The sequence below is a fragment of the Dendropsophus ebraccatus genome, chromosome 11, assembly GCF_027789765.1.
Source record: "Dendropsophus ebraccatus isolate aDenEbr1 chromosome 11, aDenEbr1.pat, whole genome shotgun sequence".
Taxonomy (NCBI): Eukaryota; Metazoa; Chordata; class Amphibia; order Anura; family Hylidae; genus Dendropsophus; species Dendropsophus ebraccatus.
The window spans coordinates 58,019,406-58,039,054 of record NC_091464.1 but is presented as its reverse complement, the minus strand read 5'-3'; the positions used below and the strand labels follow the sequence as shown (position 1 = coordinate 58,039,054).

Here is a 19,649-nt window from a genome sequence, read left to right as displayed (position 1 = left end):
CAGACCGAGGAGCGCAAAGTCACATTCCTAACAGTACCCCCCCTCTTATGAGGGGCCTCCGGACCCTCTTTCAAAGGACTCGGCTTAGAGGGATTGCGAGCATGGAACTGGCGTATGAGGCGAGGAGCATGAATATCTTTGCTCGCCACCCAAGTTCGCTCTTCTGGGCCGAACCCCTTCCAATGGATGAGGTATTGGACAGAGTTCTGCACCCGACGAGAGTCCAGAATCTTTTCCACTTCAAACTCAAGATCCCCCTGAACGATCAGAGGGGCAGGGGGAGTAGATGGCAACACCGGAGTAACATACATCTTTAATAAAGATTTGTGAAACACATTATGAATGCGCATGGTTCTTGGCAGTTGTAACCTGAAAGAAACAGGGTTAATGATTTCAGTAATGGCATATGGACCAATATATTTAGGTGCTAGCTTTCCGGACGGAACCCTAAGCTTCAAGTTTTTGGTGGAAAGCCACACTTTGTCACCCACACAATACTCTGGGCCAGATATGCGTCTTTTGTTGGCTTGTCTTTTAGAAGATTCTTGGGCTTTAACCAAGCTCTCAAGAGCTCGAGCCCAGACTGTGCACAGTCTACTATAGGTCTTTTCAGCGGACGGGTTAACAGATTCAGAAGCATGCGCAGATGAATACCTTGGATGAAAACCATAATTACAGAAAAACGGCGACATTTTGATAGATTGATTTTCCCTATTATTGAGGGCAAATTCTGCCAAGGACAAATACTCCTTCCATTTGTCCTGGGCACCAGAAACAAAGCATCTGAGAAATTGTTCCAATGACTGGTTCACTCTTTCAGTTTGCCCATTGCTCTGAGGGTGAAAGGCAGATGAAAATGATAATAAAGTGCCCAATCGACCACAGAACTCCCTCCAGAACTTAGACACAAACTGCACCCCTCTATCAGATACAATGTTCTCTGGCACCCCATGTAGCCGTAGAATATGATTGATAAACAAAGATGCTAAAGCACGTGAATTCTTAAGGGGAATGAGATGGCACATTTTGGAGAATCTATCAACAACAACCCAGATGACAGTCTTTCCTTTTGATGGCGGCAAGTCAGTGATGAAGTCCATTGAAAGGTGAGTCCAAGGTCTCTCAGGTAAAGGTAGAGGATGTAAAAGACCTTCGGGTAATCTGCGAGGGACCTTGGACCTGGCACAGACCTCACAGGCCTCAACAAACAGTTTAACATCTCTGGCCCAAGTAGGCCACCAATAACAACGTGAGAGCAAATACTTTGTGCCAGCAATGCCCGGGTGACCTGCTAATACAGAACAATGGGTCTCTTCAAGAACCCTGAGTCTAAGATTAGGAGGTACAAAGAGTTTCCCATCTGGAGTATTCCTGGGTGCTAGGGACTGCGAGTTTACCACCTGAGCTGCAAGTTCAGGTTGGAGAGTGGCAATGACCACTCCTGGTGTTAACCCCTTAACGACATCGGGCGTAAACTTACGCCCTCGCGCCCTGGTACTTGGCGCATCAGGGCGTAAATTTACGCCCGATGTTTCCCCGATCGCTGCGTGTTCACACACAGCGGTCGGGGAAGATGGCCTGCTATAAATCATAGCAGGCCATCTTAGCTTCACGGCACGGGGGGTGGTTAACACCCCCCGTGCTTACGATCGCCGCTATAGGCTGATCAATTCAGATCAGCCAATAGCGGCGATCGGAACCTTTCCGGGTCATCGGCGACCCGATGACCCGGAAAAAAATGGCGGTCGGTGCTGTCCGAGGACGGCACCGACCGCCATTACTGTAAAAAGTAATGGTGATCGCCGTGCCACCGGCCCGATCGCCGTGAACGGCCGGCCGGTACCGGCCGGCCATTCACGGCGATCGGGCCGGTGGCACGGCGATCAGAGTCCCACAATATAGTAAATACCTGCCCTGGACCCCTCAGCTAGGCAGCCGAGGGGTCCAGAGCAGGTATTTGTACATTACTCACCTGTCCCGGGCTCCTGATCGGCGTCTTCCGGGTTCGCGGCATCCTCGTCTTCGTTCGGGTCTTCGGCTTCTTCCGTGACGTCACGTTCGGCTTCTCTCGGCTATTTTCGGCTCCAGCGTCGGCTCTTTCCGTATTTTGCGCTCTGCTGCCCTCTAGCGGCTGATATGTGTAATACACTTATCAGCAGCTACAGGGATGTTCAGAATTTTTTATTTTTTTTTTTCAAATTTTTTTTTTTCTATTTTCCGCACCCTATCGCCGCTGAGTGTTGATCAGCATCGCACGAAAGTGCGCTGCTAATCAGCAACTCCTCCTTTTTGGCGTAGGGTGTTTTTTTTTCTATATTCTACTGCCACGGTCTGCTTATAAGTGCCGCACATAAGTGCGGCATTTATCAGCAACTCCTTTGTTGGCGTAGGTTTTTTTTTTATACTTACTGTAAAAAAACACGTAAAAAACACTACATTACACCACACTACATTGAATAAAGTTTGACACTACACCACTACATACCCCATATACTAATCCCCGTATAAAGATGGCCCCCTGGGTGTTTTCGGCGTCAGAGGGATACGTTATTATTACCTCCGACACCGAAACAGCCAGTGAGGATGAATGGGGGGTCCTTCGTTCCTCCATTCATCCTCATCATCCTCATCCTCCAGTGACGTGTCTGGGGGTAGCGTAGCGTACGCTGCCCCCCAGACACATCTTTTCCGCCAGTACCGTCCCAATAAGAGATGACGGTATGGAGTGAAATTCTACAAACTCTGTGAGCGTACCCTAGGGTACACTTACAGATTTCGGGTACGTGCACACTGCGGAATGGCGAAGGATAACCCTTCGTGCATTCCACAGCTGGCACCCGCCGGCGGACTGATGCAGGCATGTGTCTCCACCCGTGTCATAGAATCCATTCTATGCACGGGCGGATTCCATCGTCCATCCAAAGAATGAACACGTTGGACGGAGAGCGGAATCCGCCCGTGCATAGAATGGAGTCTATGACACGTGTGGAGACGCGCGCCTGCATCAGTCCGCCGGTGGGTGCCAGCTGTGGAATGCACGAAGGGTTATCTGTCGCGATTCCGCAGTGTGCACGTACCCTTAGAGTGTATGTAGGAAGGGACACCCGAATCCAGCCCCCAGATGCCCCCCCATCCTCGGAGTTAGTGGGAAGATCGTCCGGGAACTGATCTTCCCACTGCTGGATAAAGGTCACCATCTGTACGGGGATAACTTTTATACCAGCACCCCCTCCTCTGGTCTCTCGCTGCCCTGTAGCTTGCGGCACGATCCGAACATATCAGAAGTAGTAATAGCGCCCTAATATTTAGCAGTCATGGAGCGGACCCAGCGCTTCTGGATATGAAGGACCCCGTATCGCACCAGGGCAACATTTTCCAGGTGACGTCCCCCACACTGGAGAAAGGGAGACCCCAGAAGAAGTGCAGAGTGTGGTGTAACAGGGGGATCAGGAAGGACAACATTTTCCCGTGTGACGCCTGTCCTGATCACCCCGGCCTCTGCATACTGGATCGCTTCAAGGTGCACCACACGTCATTGGGGTTCTACATTATCTAAATTCTGTCCCTTATTCCTATTTCAGGGGTCACGTTGGTCCGGGGATTATTCTGATCGCCATTATGGAGTCGGGAAGGAATTTTTCCCCTGTGATGAGGCTACTGTCGTCTGCCTTACGAGGGTTTTTTTTTGCCTTCCTCTGGATCAACACAGGTTGAATTTGATGGACACCTGTCATTTTCAACCTTATAAACTAATAATTGGCCTAATACCCCCAAAATAAATTAGAATTGTCCCTTTTCCCCAGCTAAATAGGTATGGCCGCCATTCCCATTAGAGGATGCCATGATGCAATTACAAAGCCTCTGTGCGGCCAGGACAGTAGAAACCCCCCACAAGTGACCCCATTCTGGAAACTACACCCCATAAGGAATCTAAGAAGGGGGGCAGCGGGGATATGGCCCCCAAGTGACGGCCACATTTGGGACGTGAAAATGAAAAAAATTGTATTTTTTATTTTCTCGGCACATGTTCTACGTAAGTGCCCGTCACCAGTGGGGTCCATATGCTCACTGCACCCCTTGTTGGATTCCTTATGGGGTGTAGTTTCCAGAATGGGGTCACTTGTCGGGGGTTTCTACTGTCCTGGCAGCACAGGAGCTTTGTAATTGCGACATGGCCTCCATCCTCCATTCCAGCCTCTAAATGGCGCTCTGTCCCTTTGGTGACTTGCCCTGTGCCCATATGGCACATTATGTCCACATGTGGGGTATTTTCGTACTCAGGGGAAATTACCCTACACGTTTTGTGTTCATTTTCTTTTTTAACCCCTTGTGGAAATGGAAAAAAATCAAGGCTAGACCAACATTTAGTGTAATTTTTGTAAAATTTTTACTCTAAATCATTAATCTTGTCATGTTTTTTCATTTTCACAAGGGGTTAAAAGATAAAAAAAACATTTAATGTGTAGAGCAATTTCCCCTGAGTTTGGAAATACCCCACATGTGGACATAAAGCGCCATGCGGGTGCAGGGTAAGCCTCCGAAGGGAAGAAGCGCCATTTGGTTTTTGAAGGCTGGATTTGGATGGAATGGATTTCGAGGGGCCATGTTGCATTCAAAAGGCCCCTGTGTTGCCAAGACAGTTGAAACCCCCCACAAGTGACCCCATTATGGAAACTGCACCCCTCAAGGAATGTAACAAGGGGTGTAGTGAGCATATGGACCCCACGGGTGACGAACACAAATGTGGAACAATGTGGCGTGAAAATGAAGTATTACATTTTTTACACTATAATGTTGGTTTAGCCTTGAATATATCATTTTCACAAGGGGTTAAAAGAGGAGAAAAAAAACTAAATGTGTAGCGCAATTTCCCCCGAGTCCGTAAATACCCCACATGTGGACATAAAGCGCCATGCGGGTGCAGGGCAAGCCTCCGAAGGGAACGAGCACCATTTCGTTTTTGAAGGCTGGATTTGGATGGAATGGATTTTGAGGGGCCATGTTGCATTCAAAAGGCCTCTGTGTTGCCAAGACAGTTGAAACCCCCCACAAGTGACCCCATTATGGAAACTACACCCCTCAGGGAATGTAACAAGGGGTGTAGTGAGCATATTGACCCCACTGGTGACGGGCACAAATGTGGAACAATGTGGCGTGAAAATGAAATATTACATTTTTTACACTATAATGTTGGTTTAGCCTTGAATTTATCATTTTCACAAGGGGTTAAAAGAGAAAAAACACACAATATGTGTAGAGCAATTTCCCCCGAGTCCGTAAATACCCCACATGTGGACATAAAGCGCCATGTGGGCGCAGGGCAAGCCTCCGAAGGGAAGGAGCGCCATTTGGATTTTGGAGGTTGGATTTGGCTAGAATGGATGATGAACGCCATGTCACATTTACAGAGCCCTCCTGCTGCCAAAACACTGGAAACCCCCCACAAGTGACCCCATTCTGGAAACTGCACCCCTCAAGGAATCTAACAAGGGGTGCAGTGAGGATATGGACCCCTTGATGACGGGCACATTTGTGCCATGAAAGTGAAAAAATGAAATTTTTCCCTTTCACGTCACATTGTTCCACATTTGTGCCCGTCACCAATGGGGTCCATATCCTCACTGCACCCCTTGTTAGATTCCTTGAGGGGTGTAGTTTCCAGAATGGAATCACTTGTGGGGGGTTTCCAGTGTTTTGGCAGCACGAGGGCTCTGTAAATGCGACATGGCCCTTGAAATCCTTTTCAGTGAAATTCAGCTTCCAAAAGCCAATTGGCGCTCCTTCCCTTTGGAGGCTCGTCCTGCGCCCCCTTGGCACTCTATCGCCACATGTGGGGTATTTCTGTACTCAGGAGAAACTGCGCTACACATTTTTTGTCTTTTTTTGCCTCTTATCCCTTTAAGAAAATGAAAAATTGAAGGCTAGAACAACGTTTTAGTGTAAAAAATAAATTTTTCTTTTTTCACGCCATATTGTTCGGAAAATCTGTGAAGCACCTGTGGGGTCCAGATGCTCACCGCACCCCTTGTTACATTCCTTGAGGGGTGTAGTTTTCTAAATGGTGTCCCTTTAGGGGTGTTTTTTAGGTTTTGACACCCCAGAGCCTCTGCCAACCTGAAGTGGTACAGTCAAAAATGACCAAATATAACGGAGGCGTTGAAATTCACTAGGCGCTCCCTTATATCTGAGGCTTGTGGTTGCGTCAAATAGCGCAATAGGGCCACATATGGGGTATTTCTATAAACTGCAGAAACGGGGCAATAATTATTGGGGTGCATTTCTCTGGTAATAGGTTTATAATTATGAAAAATATTGGATTACAATAAAATCTCTGCACAGAAAATTAAAATTTTCAAATTCCTTACACACTTGGCTTTTATTTCTGTGACTCCCCTAAAGGGTTTAAACACTTTCTGGATGTGCTTTTGCAGAGTTTGGGGGGTGCAGTTTCTGAAATGGGGTGCTTTGTGGGGCTTTCTAACATACAGGCCCCTCAAATACACTTTAAACCTGAACAGGTCCCTAAAAATATCTGATTTTGAAATTTTACTGAAAATTTGGAAATTTGCTGCTAATGTTTTAAGCTTCCTATCGTCTAAAAAAAATGAAAGATAGTTTAATAAATGCCGCCAACATAAAGTAGACATGTTGCTAATGCTATTTAATATATAATTTATGTGGTATAACCACTTTCTGTATACGCAAAGAAGTTTCAAAGTTGGAAAAATGCATTTTTTCACATTTTTTCACCTTATTTGGGTTTTTTTCATAAAGATTTGTTATGAGTATCGACTCCAATTTACCAGAAATGTAAAGTACAATATGTCACGAGAAAACAATCTCAGAATCAGCCGGATAGGTAAAAGCATCCCGAAGTTATTAATGACTAAAGTGACACTGGTCATATTCATAAAATTTGTCTCTGTCATTAAGGCCATTTCAGGCTCTGTCCTTAAGGGGTTAAAATAGTCTCAGGTTCTTCCCTGGGGGCACTGCTGACATCAAAGCTGCGAGACAGGGCATCAGCTCGGACATTTTTAGAACCAGGACGAAAGGTAATCTCAAAATTAAACCGGGTAAAGAATAATGCCCACCTGGCTTGCCGGGGGGTAAGGCGTTTAGCCTTGTCCAGGTATAATAGGTTCTTATGGTCAGTTAAAACCTTAATCTTATGCTTAGCCCCTTCAAGAAAATGTCTCCATTCATCAAAGGCCCACTTAATGGCCAGTAGTTCTCTGTTGCCGATATCATAATTACACTCTGTTTTAGAGAATTTTCTTGAAAAGTAGGCTACAGGGCTTAAGTTAGTCAGTGTCACAGGACCCTGTGAGAGAACTGCTCCAACCCCTACCTCCGAAGCATCCACCTCAATGATAAATGGTTGCTCAGGATCAGGCTGAATAAGGATTGGAGCTTCAGAGAAACACCTCTTCAACTGTCCAAATGCCTGTACGGCTTCGGGGCTCCAGTTCACCAGATCTGCCCCTTTTCTGGTCAAATCAGTTAATGGTTTAGCAATGACAGAGAACCCCTTAATAAATTTTCTATAGTAATTGGCAAACCCCAAAAACCGTTGCAGGGCCTTGAGGTTAGTTGGGCGTTCCCATTTCTCAATAGCGGTCACTTTAAGGGGGTCCATACAAAAAGAGTTAGGGGTGATAATATAACCAAGAAAAGAGACTTTCTGGATCCCGAACTGGCACTTGGACAATTTAGCGTAGAGGTGATTCTGTCGGAGTAACTCCAATACCTTACGGACGTGACAAACATGAGAGGACCAATCTGGTGAAAAAATTAAGATGTCGTCCAGGTATACTACCAGAAACTGACCAAGATATTTACGAAAGACATCATTTACAAAGTGCTGAAAAACTGCCGGCGCGTTACTTAACCCAAAGGGCATGACTAGGTATTCAAAATGCCCTTCAGGGGTATTGAAGGCAGTTTTCCATTCATCCCCTTCTCTTATTCGAATCAGATTGTAGGCCCCACGAAGATCAATCTTGGAGAACCACTGAGCACCCACAATCTGATTAAACAGATCCGGAATAAGAGGAAGGGGGTGCTGATTCTTAATGGTGATCTTATTAAGTTCACGGTAATCTATGCAGGGTCTAAGTCCACCATCTTTCTTCCCCACAAAAAAGAAACCAGCACCTAATGGAGAGCAAGAGGGACGAATATGACCTTTGCGAAGACTATCCTGGATGTATTCTCGCATGGCCTCCCTCTCGGGTCTGCACAAATTAAAAATTCTCCCCTTAGGATATTTGGACCCTGGAATCAAATCAATAGCACAATCGTACGGACGGTGCGGTGGCAGAACTTCCACAGATTTTTCATCAAACACATCGGCAAAGTCAGCTACAAACTCAGGAATCTCTCCCTCCATAGTAGAGCAGTCTGTGACATTTAATGCAATACAGTGAGAAGAACACTTAGAACCCCATTTAATCAACTCCTTAGTGGACCAATCAAATACAGGATTATGTTGTTCCAACCAGGGCAAACCCAAAATTATGTCAGAAGACAAGTTATCCATGACCAGAAAATCAAGAATCTCCTTGTGTACTGACCCAACCTGCACCTCCATAGAAGGAGTAATGTACCTGACTTTACCCTGGGCCAGGGGTGTAAAATCAGCACCAGTAATAGTCAACGGACATCTAAGCTGAAGCGGGCATATTCCCAGAGCTGACCAGAATGCAGAGTTAATGAAGTTGGCCGAGGCCCCCGAATCCACATGAGCATAACCAGAAACAGATTTGTCTCCCAAAAACAAAGAAATAGGCAACATTAATTTGTTTTTCTTTTCAAGAGGTACCTGGGCACCTGAGTGACCCCCTCGATCGTCACTCAGGCGCTGGAGTTTTTCCGGAGGTGGTTCTGGTCTGGAGGTACATTCCCTCACCCGGTGTCCGGCCTTTCCACAGTACAAGCAGAGATTATGTTGTAGGCGGTAAGCCCGTCTAATCTTGGCATCCGCAACCCCGAGTTGCATGGGTTCATCTTGCAATCGGGGAACAGAAGGACTTAACTTAGGAGTAGAAACAGCAGAGGACAGGGTTTAAGAAGATTCAGGGGTGTCTTTCTCTCTGCGTCTGTCTCTGAGTCGTCTGTCCACCCGTATGGCTAATGTCATGGTCCCCTCTAAAGTATCAGGGGTAGGGTACACTACCAATAGATCTTTAAGCTGATCCGACAACCCCATCCGGAACTGGCAACGCAGAGCTGGATCGTTCCAGCCGGATGGTACACACCACTGCCGGAACTCAGCACAATATTCTTCTACAGGTCTCTTACCCTGTCTCAGAGAAGTAAGCTGATGCTCTGCTACTGCCGCCTGGTCTGGGTCATCATATAATAGCCCTAGGGCAGCAAAAAATTGATTCACGGAGGTCAACTCTATGGATCCAGGGGACAATGAAAAAGCCCACTCCTGAGGAGGACCCTGCAAGAGGGACATAATAATGCCCACCCTTTGGTCCTCGCCCCCAGAGGAGCAGGGGCGCAAACGAAAAAACAACTTGCATCCCTCTCTAAATGTTCGGAAACTCCTCCTGTCTCCCTTAAACTTTTCAGGGAGCTGCACAGGAGGTTCCAGAGGTAGAGGGGTGGTCATGGTCACCTGTAGTGGTGCAGTCTCTTGCTCCTGGACGCGCTCAGCAAGGTTCTGAACCAGCGTGTTCAGACCTTGCATCTGGTTAACCAGAGCCTCCATGGCGTCCATGATGCAAGGTGACTGCAAAAAAAAAAAAAAAAAAAAATTATTTTTTTTTTTTTTTTTTTTTTTAAGGCTGGCTATTCTGTCAGGACTGGCAGGCGTAGACAAGACAAGAGACAGTGACCCTAGATCTGAACCCACCCACTGTCACCTGCCTACTTGCCTCGGTCGACCCTAAACGGTCGCGGACAACCACGGAGTCGGTCCCTACACTGCGTAGGTGAATACACAAAACGTAGACAGACAAACAAAACACAATGGAGGATAGTCAACTAGCAGGGTCAAAACCAAACAGACAACGCAGTACAAAATCAGAAGGAGAGCGGATAGTCAAATGTCAAGCAAGAGGTCAGAACACGGGCAGAGCAATAGCAAGGGGATTAGGACAGGGAACGCTGGGAAAAGAGTAGGGGAGCTGGGACTAGTGACAACTAATAGCCAGCGGGGAACTGAGGATCTGACTGCTTTTTATCCAGGGTAAGAGCTTAGGTCCAGCAGCTGATTGGAGCAGCCCTGATTCCAGCACCAAGCTCAGCTGAACAGACCTAGCAGTGCAGTAACCCCTGCACTGCCAGAAGTCTCACAGGCAAGGCAGGTGTGGCTGAAGTAAAACACAGTTCAGACACAATTCATATGCAAACAGACAAAAATTCAGCGCTTCCTCGGCCGCCTGGCACAGACCGAGGAGCGCAAAGTCACATTCCTAACAGGAAGGATGCAAGATAGACACGGTTTTTCTCAAGCAACCCTATTTCACACTATGCAGTGTTAAGTCACTACTAGAGAGGACAAGTCAGGGATAGCCCCAACCCACGCCGTTGACAAGAGGAACACAGTGCAGGACAGTGTCCACAAGAAGCAAAGGAACTGATCCAGATAGAGCAAAGTTGCTAGAAGCCTAAGTACTCTATCTCGCAGCCTAGGTGTAATCAGAGAACACTGACCACTCTGCTTATCCCAGGTAACAATGTCTGAGGCTTGTGTCACCCTCTAGGACGGGTCGTCACTGGTGGGCAATATGTGGTACAAAGACCAATGAGTCAAAACTCAGGCACAAGTATTCTCTCTACTTTCAAGTATTCTACTTATTTTATATCTCAAGTTCCGGCAGAGCACAGTACTACATTGGGTTGGGACTCTCTCGTCATCCTCCTCTCTACTCCTTTGAACCTCTTCTACCTCGCAACATGCAACCTATCCAGCATGGCTGTATCACTCTCTTCACTCTCAGATCTATTCCTGTTCTAAGTCTAAGAGTAACTTATCAAGATGAAAGTATATTGTACTCTTCTGTATGAAGTATCTTCACAATAAACAAGAGTATATTTATTTTAACAGGACTCTGTGGTTCTTTACCAAGCACCTACACAGTAATTACAGACCACTGTGACAATATCCCAAAGGACCCCCAAACAGCCTGGCAGGTTACTGACCACAGGGGAAACAGGTGTAGTCAGCACACGACTCTGGTGTCACAACAAAATACCACTCGGCAGAGCAGCGCTAGCCCCTAGACCCCGTCACGCCACACACATTATTACCAACATTCATACCCCTCATACCCACTATAGTTTTAGCTCAGTAATAGTTTTTCCAAAATAATTCCCTGCTCTGGCTATGACATTTTTCCAAGATCTTTAGGGTGTAAAATGCCAGGAAATAAAAAACATTGCTAAAAGACTGTAATAAAATCAAGTTTGCGAGTTTTGCAGTGAGATCCGCTACAATATAAGGTCCTGGCAGGTTCTACTCTCAGCTGTCTGAGTATGTAAATCATCCCGCTGTATACATTACCTGTCTTCAATCCTTGCTGCAAGGGGTCCTGGCATCCTGTTCTCCCGCCCAGCCAATCAGTGTGTTGCCCGGCCGCAGTCACTGATTGGCTGGGCAGGAGAGCAGGAAGCTGGGACCCCGTGCAGCAAGGATTGAAGACAGGTAATGTATACAGTGGGAGACGATTAAGGGATTAAAGGGAGGTTGATTTACATACTCACAGTGGTCTGAAAGACCCCTGTGAGTATATATTCACCGGGACCTGCCAGGACCTTACATCATAGAGGATCTCACTGCAAAACTCGCATTGAGATTTCCGCTGCAATACGTCCTGCGTGAAGGCATTCTATAGCTCTGTGTCCTGAGGAGCCTTATAGGTGATGGATCATCATGTGACCTGTGAACTACTGAGCTAAATGCCAAGAGAAGGAATCAGGAGCATCTAGTTTATTCAGTGAGCTACTGAACTAAATGCCAGGAGAAGGAATCAGGAGTCTAGTTCAGTCACATGTATATGGCTGAGCTTAGTGGTGACACCTATAGTTTTTACAAGTACTGACTAGTGAATCTTGGAGGGAGCTGATCAGTAAGCTACTGAACTGAATGCCAACTGAATCATTTAGGAGTCTAGTTCAATCACATGTATATGACTGTGCTCAGCAGTGACACCTGTGGGGGTTTTTTTTAGAGGTAGTAAAGCAGTTAATCTGCAAGTAGCTTATACAGCACAGGGTAATGATACAGGAACCAATGTTGGCAACAAGAGAGGAGCTCTGGGCTAATAAGATGGCATGGCTACACTACAGGTGAGCTGGATGAACATACTCTAACACAGAGACTCTCTCACACATGGGCTGTGTATAGGCAGTGTAGTTTCATATATTTTGTTTTCTTTATTAGATTTGTTTTTTTCCAGGATGTGCTGTGTATTATTACTTTCATTTTCCAGCATGGAGGATTGAAAGGCAAATGGCTGTGACAGTGATAGAGCTGGAGCTGCTGTGCTGGACTCCCTGTCTCCCCTGGCTATAGTTAATTTTGAACTAATCTTTGTCAGAAAAGTGAACTAAATCATTTAGTTCACTTTGAAGATTAGCTCATTTTGAACACTTCATTCACGAGCTACCCATCACTATTTTAAAGGGGTTGTTTGGGGCGCAGAAGACAGCTGAAGCACTCTGCTCCCTGGTGCTCTCTTCCTGTGATTCTATGTCTTAGTAGGTTTGGTTTTGCCTGCACGCTATGATCAGGATGTACAACCATCCCCTCCACATCTTGGAAGGCATACCTCTAAGATGTGGAAACACAGGAAGTGAATGCAAGGGAGCAGAAGACTTCAGTCGTCTTCTACTCCCCAGACAACCCCTTTAAGCAGAAGAGGTTGGTGCTGTAGGCCTGGACTGGCTGGTATCCCCAGAAGAGGAAGTAAAGGGGTGCACAGTGTTCACATGCAGAGGAAATGCTTCACCTGTGGCATGCTGCAGTCATTTGCTACACAATGTTATCACAATCCAGCAGAACACGCTCACTTCCCAATGCCAAGTGTTCACATGGCATTAGCCGTCCCGGAAGGCCAACATGTAAACTTTTTTTATATCCATTTGTTTTTTTCAACTGGCTTTGATAACCTCAGTTACTAAAGACTTTATCAGCTCTGCAGTGTAAAGGGGATTAGTGTCACCTAAATTAAGCACAAAATAATTTCAGCATGTTGGATATCACTCCTCGCGTCCAGCTATGTGCCAGTCCATTATCATCTGTCTTACATTACAGCAGAGGAAAACCATTTGGGCATCAATATCGTGTGGACCTGTGAATCCATCTGTCCTGCTCTTCGCTGGTGGATTACATAGCATTCCAGAACACGGCCACCTGTTTGGCCATTGCGTATGTCAGTGATATAGATGTATATCTGTGTTAGAACTGGTATCAGTTTATAGCAGGTCCATAAAATTAATCTCTTTTAGATAGAGGATATCCTAAAACATTTGTCACTGATTCTTACAGGCTGTAAAAATGAAGGTAGCGGCCAGGAATAGCTAGGCCTGGGATTATCTGGATGTAAACTTAAAGGGGAGGTCCAAATAATCCTGAAATCTTGCAGTTTTCATTCTTGCCACTTGGCTTTAAACTAAGATTAGATTTCCTATTCAGTCATTGATGAGAAGGAGGAGAGTGCTGGAAAGTGATCTGTACAGAATGTCAGGAAAAGGTGACATCAGTAGACAATAGATGATATTCACGGCTCAGCCTTCCCCCTCCATGTAAAATGACCCTTGCATAGGTCACAGGGGTCACAGAAAATGTTTCCCATGGAAAGAATAGGGTTTGGAGATATTCATTGGGGGACATTTATCAAGGCAAAATGGTGTATTTTTTGGCGGAAAACAGCCAGATGCAAATAAATGTATTCGCATCTGGCCATTTTTAGCCTGGTTCGCAAGTGGGCAGGGAGGAAGTGTGGAGGGGGCGCTGGCTCTGGGTCCGCTTCATTTAATTTTTTTTTTTTCCGCATAAAAATTTACAGAAAACCTACGCCAGCTCTGAGCTGGCGTAGGTTTCCTCTGCGCACACACTGGGGCGCACAGGATTTATGTAGTGGCAATGTGCCTCTACACAATTGTCTGTAGTGTTGGCGCTGCGGGGACATTTTTAAGCCCGGCGCAAAAAATGTCGGACTTAATAAATGTCCACCATTGTGTCTATGGCCATGAGGCTTGCCTTAAGACATGTCACTAAATGCTGTTAAAAACAGCTCAGGCAAGATGGCAGCCCCCATAATAATGTACTAAAAATGTGTGTGTGGGGGAATCTGAAAATAGACACAAATTATAAAAAACTAATTTAGACAATAAATTTATATAAAGCTTGAAAACATGGCTGGGGTTTAAATGCCAAGCCAGAATATCTCCCAGAAGGGAAAGTTACCCATCTGTATAGTGTTGTTTTGAAGTTCCTGTCCTTCAGCAGTACACAGCTGGCTGATGGCCCGCAGGTGAGAGGGCTTCAACTTGACACTGGGGAAGGGGGGTTGGGCACCATAGTCAGTTGGTGCTCACCCACCCTTCCCCAGTCCCCAAGTTGAAAGCAAAGAATCACGTCTCTACTAAGCCATTACAAGGTTTCCTTGTCCTTGAAGTCTAAAAATCTTTTATTACGAAACTTCCTACCTCTGAGCTCTGTCAAGTCATTAATATCTTATAATCACTGTGTTTCACAGCAACCAATCAGAAATTAAGTTTCACTAGCTACAAAGTTATTAAAGAGATCTCACTGGTTGCCCAGAGCTTATAAATTGAGAAGCCAGAGTTATGGTGGATCCATCCAGCTGTTGTCCATTGGCCATAAACCACATAAAAGAATAGCAGTGCTAGTAGGAGTTACAAGTTGCCCCCATCAACAAAAAAACACATGAAGATTTGTCATGGGGACAACATCAAGCACAGAAATAACATAAAAACACCCCAAAGGAATATAAATATAGATCCTCTGGGAGTTCTCCTTTAATTTTGCTTAGAATTCTGACCTCTTTGTTGTCTCCTTGGTAAGTCACATGACATTTTATTTTCTGTATTTTTCCCACTGACTTCTTAGTATTTCACTTTCGGACTATTCATTGATCTGGGAGACTGACTTCCCTCATGAAGACAGTAGGTGCCATTGTTCTGGGATACAATGAAGAAAGTCAGAAAAAAAGTCATTACGAGTCGTTCTCAAGAGAACCAACATTTCCAACGAAAAGTTCTGAAGTGACCAACAATAGGTCATCGGAATTTTCATTGTAGGAGACATGTGACCATAAAACCCATATCTGATGGGAAAATTCTCCATGCTGCCCATGATGCTGGGTAAGGCATTGGCACTGCCAAAACAACAAAAAGGCCCTGTTTACCTCCAGTTATTTTCCTCCCAACAAAATGATTGCCTGCTACAATGTTGCTCCCGACTAGCCCCAGCCAACCTCTCCCGTTTGCAGTAACGACAAGAAAGAAAAAAATCTAAATTTATCTTTCCAGACCATAACCCCGCCACATATAAATCTCAATGACAGTATTATTTGCATCTTTGCTGTACTCATGAGGAGGCCTTCTTCTCCAACCCCACTTATCGTCAAGGGACTTTCCTTTCATATCACTATTTGTGCCAATACCACTGGCTCACATTATGGAAACCCAAGGCTGTATACTAACCAGAGGGATGGTCCCAGTCCTCAACCCCACCCAGACTTTCCAGAGCCCCTCTGACTAAGGACCTATACAGCTTTTTTTAAGAGTATCTTCTAAGAACAAGGTCCCTGAAAAGCTGAGCCATTGACTGTACTCAGCCCTTGCTGTTCTGCACCACTCTGGAACGCTCTACAGAAAACAGAAAACCTGATTAGCTGCTACTCCCCCTGCCCATTACCTTTTCTACACTGAACAAGCTTCTTTATAGGGTAACTATACTGTTTCGCGGGCGGCTCCTGCCGTGCTCCCGATGCAGGCTGGTGTCAGGTATGGATTTCTACCAGCAATGCTTTTGATTTCATTGCAATCAATGCAATGCAATGCAATCAGGAGCATGGCAGGAGCAGCGTGGCATTTTTTTTTTTACTATGTATCCTGCCGCCCGCAAAACATTATAGTTACCCTTTAACCTACAGCTCTCCAATAGGCTCATGATGGATAAGCCACTCTAGTGTCCACCCTGCCTTACATGCATGATGGATAAGCAACTCTAGTGTCCAGCCTACCCTATATTCATAATGGACAAGCCACTGTAGTGTCTAGCCTACCATATACACGATGGACAAACCACAATAGTGTCCAGCCTACCATATACACGATGGAAAAACAACTCTAGTGTCCAGCCTACCATATACGCATGATGGACATGTCCAGGCCTTCTTTCTCTCGCGCCTCTCCAGGCACCTCACCATACATGTTTCTGGAACCAGTAGACAACTGTATACAGTCTCCCTTTAGCCCCCTTCTATGTCTGTTGTGGTGAAGAACCATAACACATTTACCTTAGTGTCTGGCTATTTCCAGACCTCCTCCTGCAAGGTGACAAAGAAACTAACATTCTTGATTCCCAACAACCACCACAACAGGTGAAAGAATAGGATCTTATGTAAATTTATCACAAGGTCAAATGCAAAAAAAAAAAGACAAAAAAATATTCAGCTGAGTACATTGAGAAATATATGTTGTGATTTTTTTTCTTTCTAATTTTACAATACACATCCTGTAATCATGGATTAAAGCATCTGTTGTGAGCACAATATCAGAATACCTATATATCAAAGCCCCGCAGAGCGTCATGATGCACACACACGTATCCTGTTTCCCATCAAGGCTTCGGCTGGACAGCTGGAGTGTGAGCGGGAAGAGAGGATGGCTTTATTATTACGTGGCAATGTCATGAATGAGCGGCAGGAGTATTTCAAGGCCATGCACCGGCTGAGGCTGCTTGTTACATACCATGTAATGTATGAATGACGATCTGTGGTCACCAAGGCCTCACACTGACAGCATGGCATAGGTAATGATTCGGCATGTCTTACAGAAGGTTACTAGTAGAAATGAAGAATATTTCTGAAGAATTCTTCATGGAGGTCAAGAAGTCATATAACCTCCATACACCGGGGAATGGGAGCCAAATCCCCTGGGCTTTGGGATCTGTAACAGAAGAAACATTTTTAAAAATCCGTTACCAAAGGACTGGGTGCTAAAGTCTACAGGTCGCCAGGGAATGTCCAAGAAAATAACACAAAACAGGCACAAACTTATCACAGATGCCAATGACCCAGGGCCGAAGAAATAAAAAAAAATGAAAATAGTGTTTTAGGGTGTAAAATATACACTGGTGTGATCTGCTCGCAGCATCTAATCACAGCTCAGATTTAATTTTACCAGAGCTGAAAGGTATCTCAGTGCAATAATAACAGTAACAGAGCTTGGGTGCAACAATCAACAGTGACAATGGGAATAGGCAAATAGAGGAGTTGATAGAAGAATAAACAGTAGAAGGTGTCATAGACCAGATAGAAGGGCCCCTTGCCTAATTTTGTAAGTACTCTGCCGGGATATGGTAAAGTGTCTCTGTAGTGCTCTGTATCGACACCAAGGACTTAAACTTCAAACCACTACAGGGGGAATGTGGGACTAAACCACTAGACCCCTGTGACTGGCACTAAATGTATGGACACCAGGGATTGTGTACCTAAACCCGTAGATACCAGGGACTTGGGCATGTGACTAAATCATTGTTTTCCAGAACCCAGGTCAATTAAACAATGGAGAAATAGTGGTAAAATGATGGGAATTCACTATATCTTAAAGAACACAGGCACAAAACCACCAAAAACTGGGATACTGATCTACTACTAGACTGGTGTCAATTGCATACTGACTGGAAGGCTATGATGTACCCAAACCACTGGACACTAAGAATAGAAAAACCGACCAAATGGAAACTAAGCAATAGAGCACAAAACCACAGGACACCAATCGCATTTTGGCCTTTTGGCTAAGATCAAGTGTGATCTCGTATGAGTTTAATGTGTGGAATTTACCCATCTGGGAACCATATATTGAATGGATTTTTAGAACAGGAATAAAAAAATAAAAAAACAGGTTATGTTTGTTCACTGATCCACTAGAAACTATGAACTGGGGCAATAAACCATTAGCCACAAGAGACTGGATTAATAAAGCAATGAACACCAAGCAGTAGGATACAAAAATACAGGACACAAGAGATTGAGGCAATAAAATAATGGACACAAGAGACAGGGGAACAAGGGTCAGAAACCAGGTTCAGCACAGAGCAATTAAGGCTCTCAGGCAAAAGAGGCACAACGGGTCTGTTACTATACTAATTCCAAACATGGCACAAATGAAACACACACATAAGAGAGAGAGGGAAGCAACTAAATGTTGCATAGTCTGTAGTTTCTGTGTGGTTTGTCAGTGTATGAGAAGCTACAAAAACAGAGAGAAATGCAACAGCTCACTGCAATAGCAAGATACAGACCCAATACAGATATGAAAATCACTAAAAGCAGCCCCCCAACTGCTAGAAAAATCTCCATAAAGATAATGAGGCTCTTGATTACCATTTGCAAATAGTGTAAACTATCCCACCATGACAAGGTGGCCTCATGCTCGGGATGGACCTACACTGTACTTTGGCCTCTCCATGGCACATAATAAGCCTATGCTCTTCTGATCTGAAGTGTGTTTTTGTCTCCAGTGTGGGACTTTAATATTCAGGGACTGTAGATTCGGGGAGTTTAAAGGAGAACAATTGTTTATTTATTTGCTTTTGAACAAATTGTTTGTTTGCTTTTGTTGTTTGTTTTTTATATATATTTTATATCCCCATAAAAATTAGCTCCATGTTTGACAATGCGGTCCAATGTACATCTGTACATTGTGTGAGATGTGTGCATGTTGCTGGTTTGGAAGTCCAGATCCTGGATCTAAATGAGCATGTGCAAAGATTGAGATACATTGGCAAACTGGAAAGTGGTCTGCTGCTCACTGAGTAAGCACTCAAAGGGGTAGATGGGGAAGAGGGTAATAGCATGGAGGTGCAAAGAGGCAGCTAGTTGGGTGACAGTCAGAAAACGGAGTAGAGGGAAGAGTGCAAGTCCTGATCTGACACATCCCAACAAGTTTGCTAAATTGGCAGATGAGGGGGATGTTGATTCAGGGGTGGCATTGCTACAGCAGGACTCTGCCCCTGAAAACCAGGGGGGTGTCTGCTCCAGTTAGGTGGGAAATAGGAGTGCAGGGCAGGCCAGACAGGTGCTGGTAGTGGGGGACAGACAGGGAAATCTGTCACAAAGACCGGGATTATCGAACAGTGTGTTGCCTTCCTGGCGCTCAAATTCGTCACATTGCAATTCGGACTGACAGATTACTGGGAGGGGCTGGCAATGACTCAGCAGTCATGGTGCACATTGGCACCAATGATAAAGTTAGAGGTAGGTGAAGGGTCCTTAAAAAAACTATTTTAGGGAACTCCAAGGTGATATTCTCCGAAATATTACCTGTACCACGAGTCACACCTGAGAGACAGCGGGAGATTAGGGAGGTAAATAAGTGGCTCAAGAGCTGGTGTAGGATAGAGGGGTTTGCGTTCATAGAGAACTGGGCCGACTTCT

At 45.2% G+C, this 19,649-nt stretch overlaps 1 pseudogene; it reads left to right on the top strand.

Annotated features, from left to right (window-relative positions):
- The first annotated feature begins 17,987 nt into the window (after positions 1 to 17,987).
- Positions 17,988 to 18,165, top strand: LOC138768252 (U2 spliceosomal RNA; annotated as a pseudogene).
- The last annotated feature ends 1,484 nt before the right edge of the window (positions 18,166 to 19,649 follow it).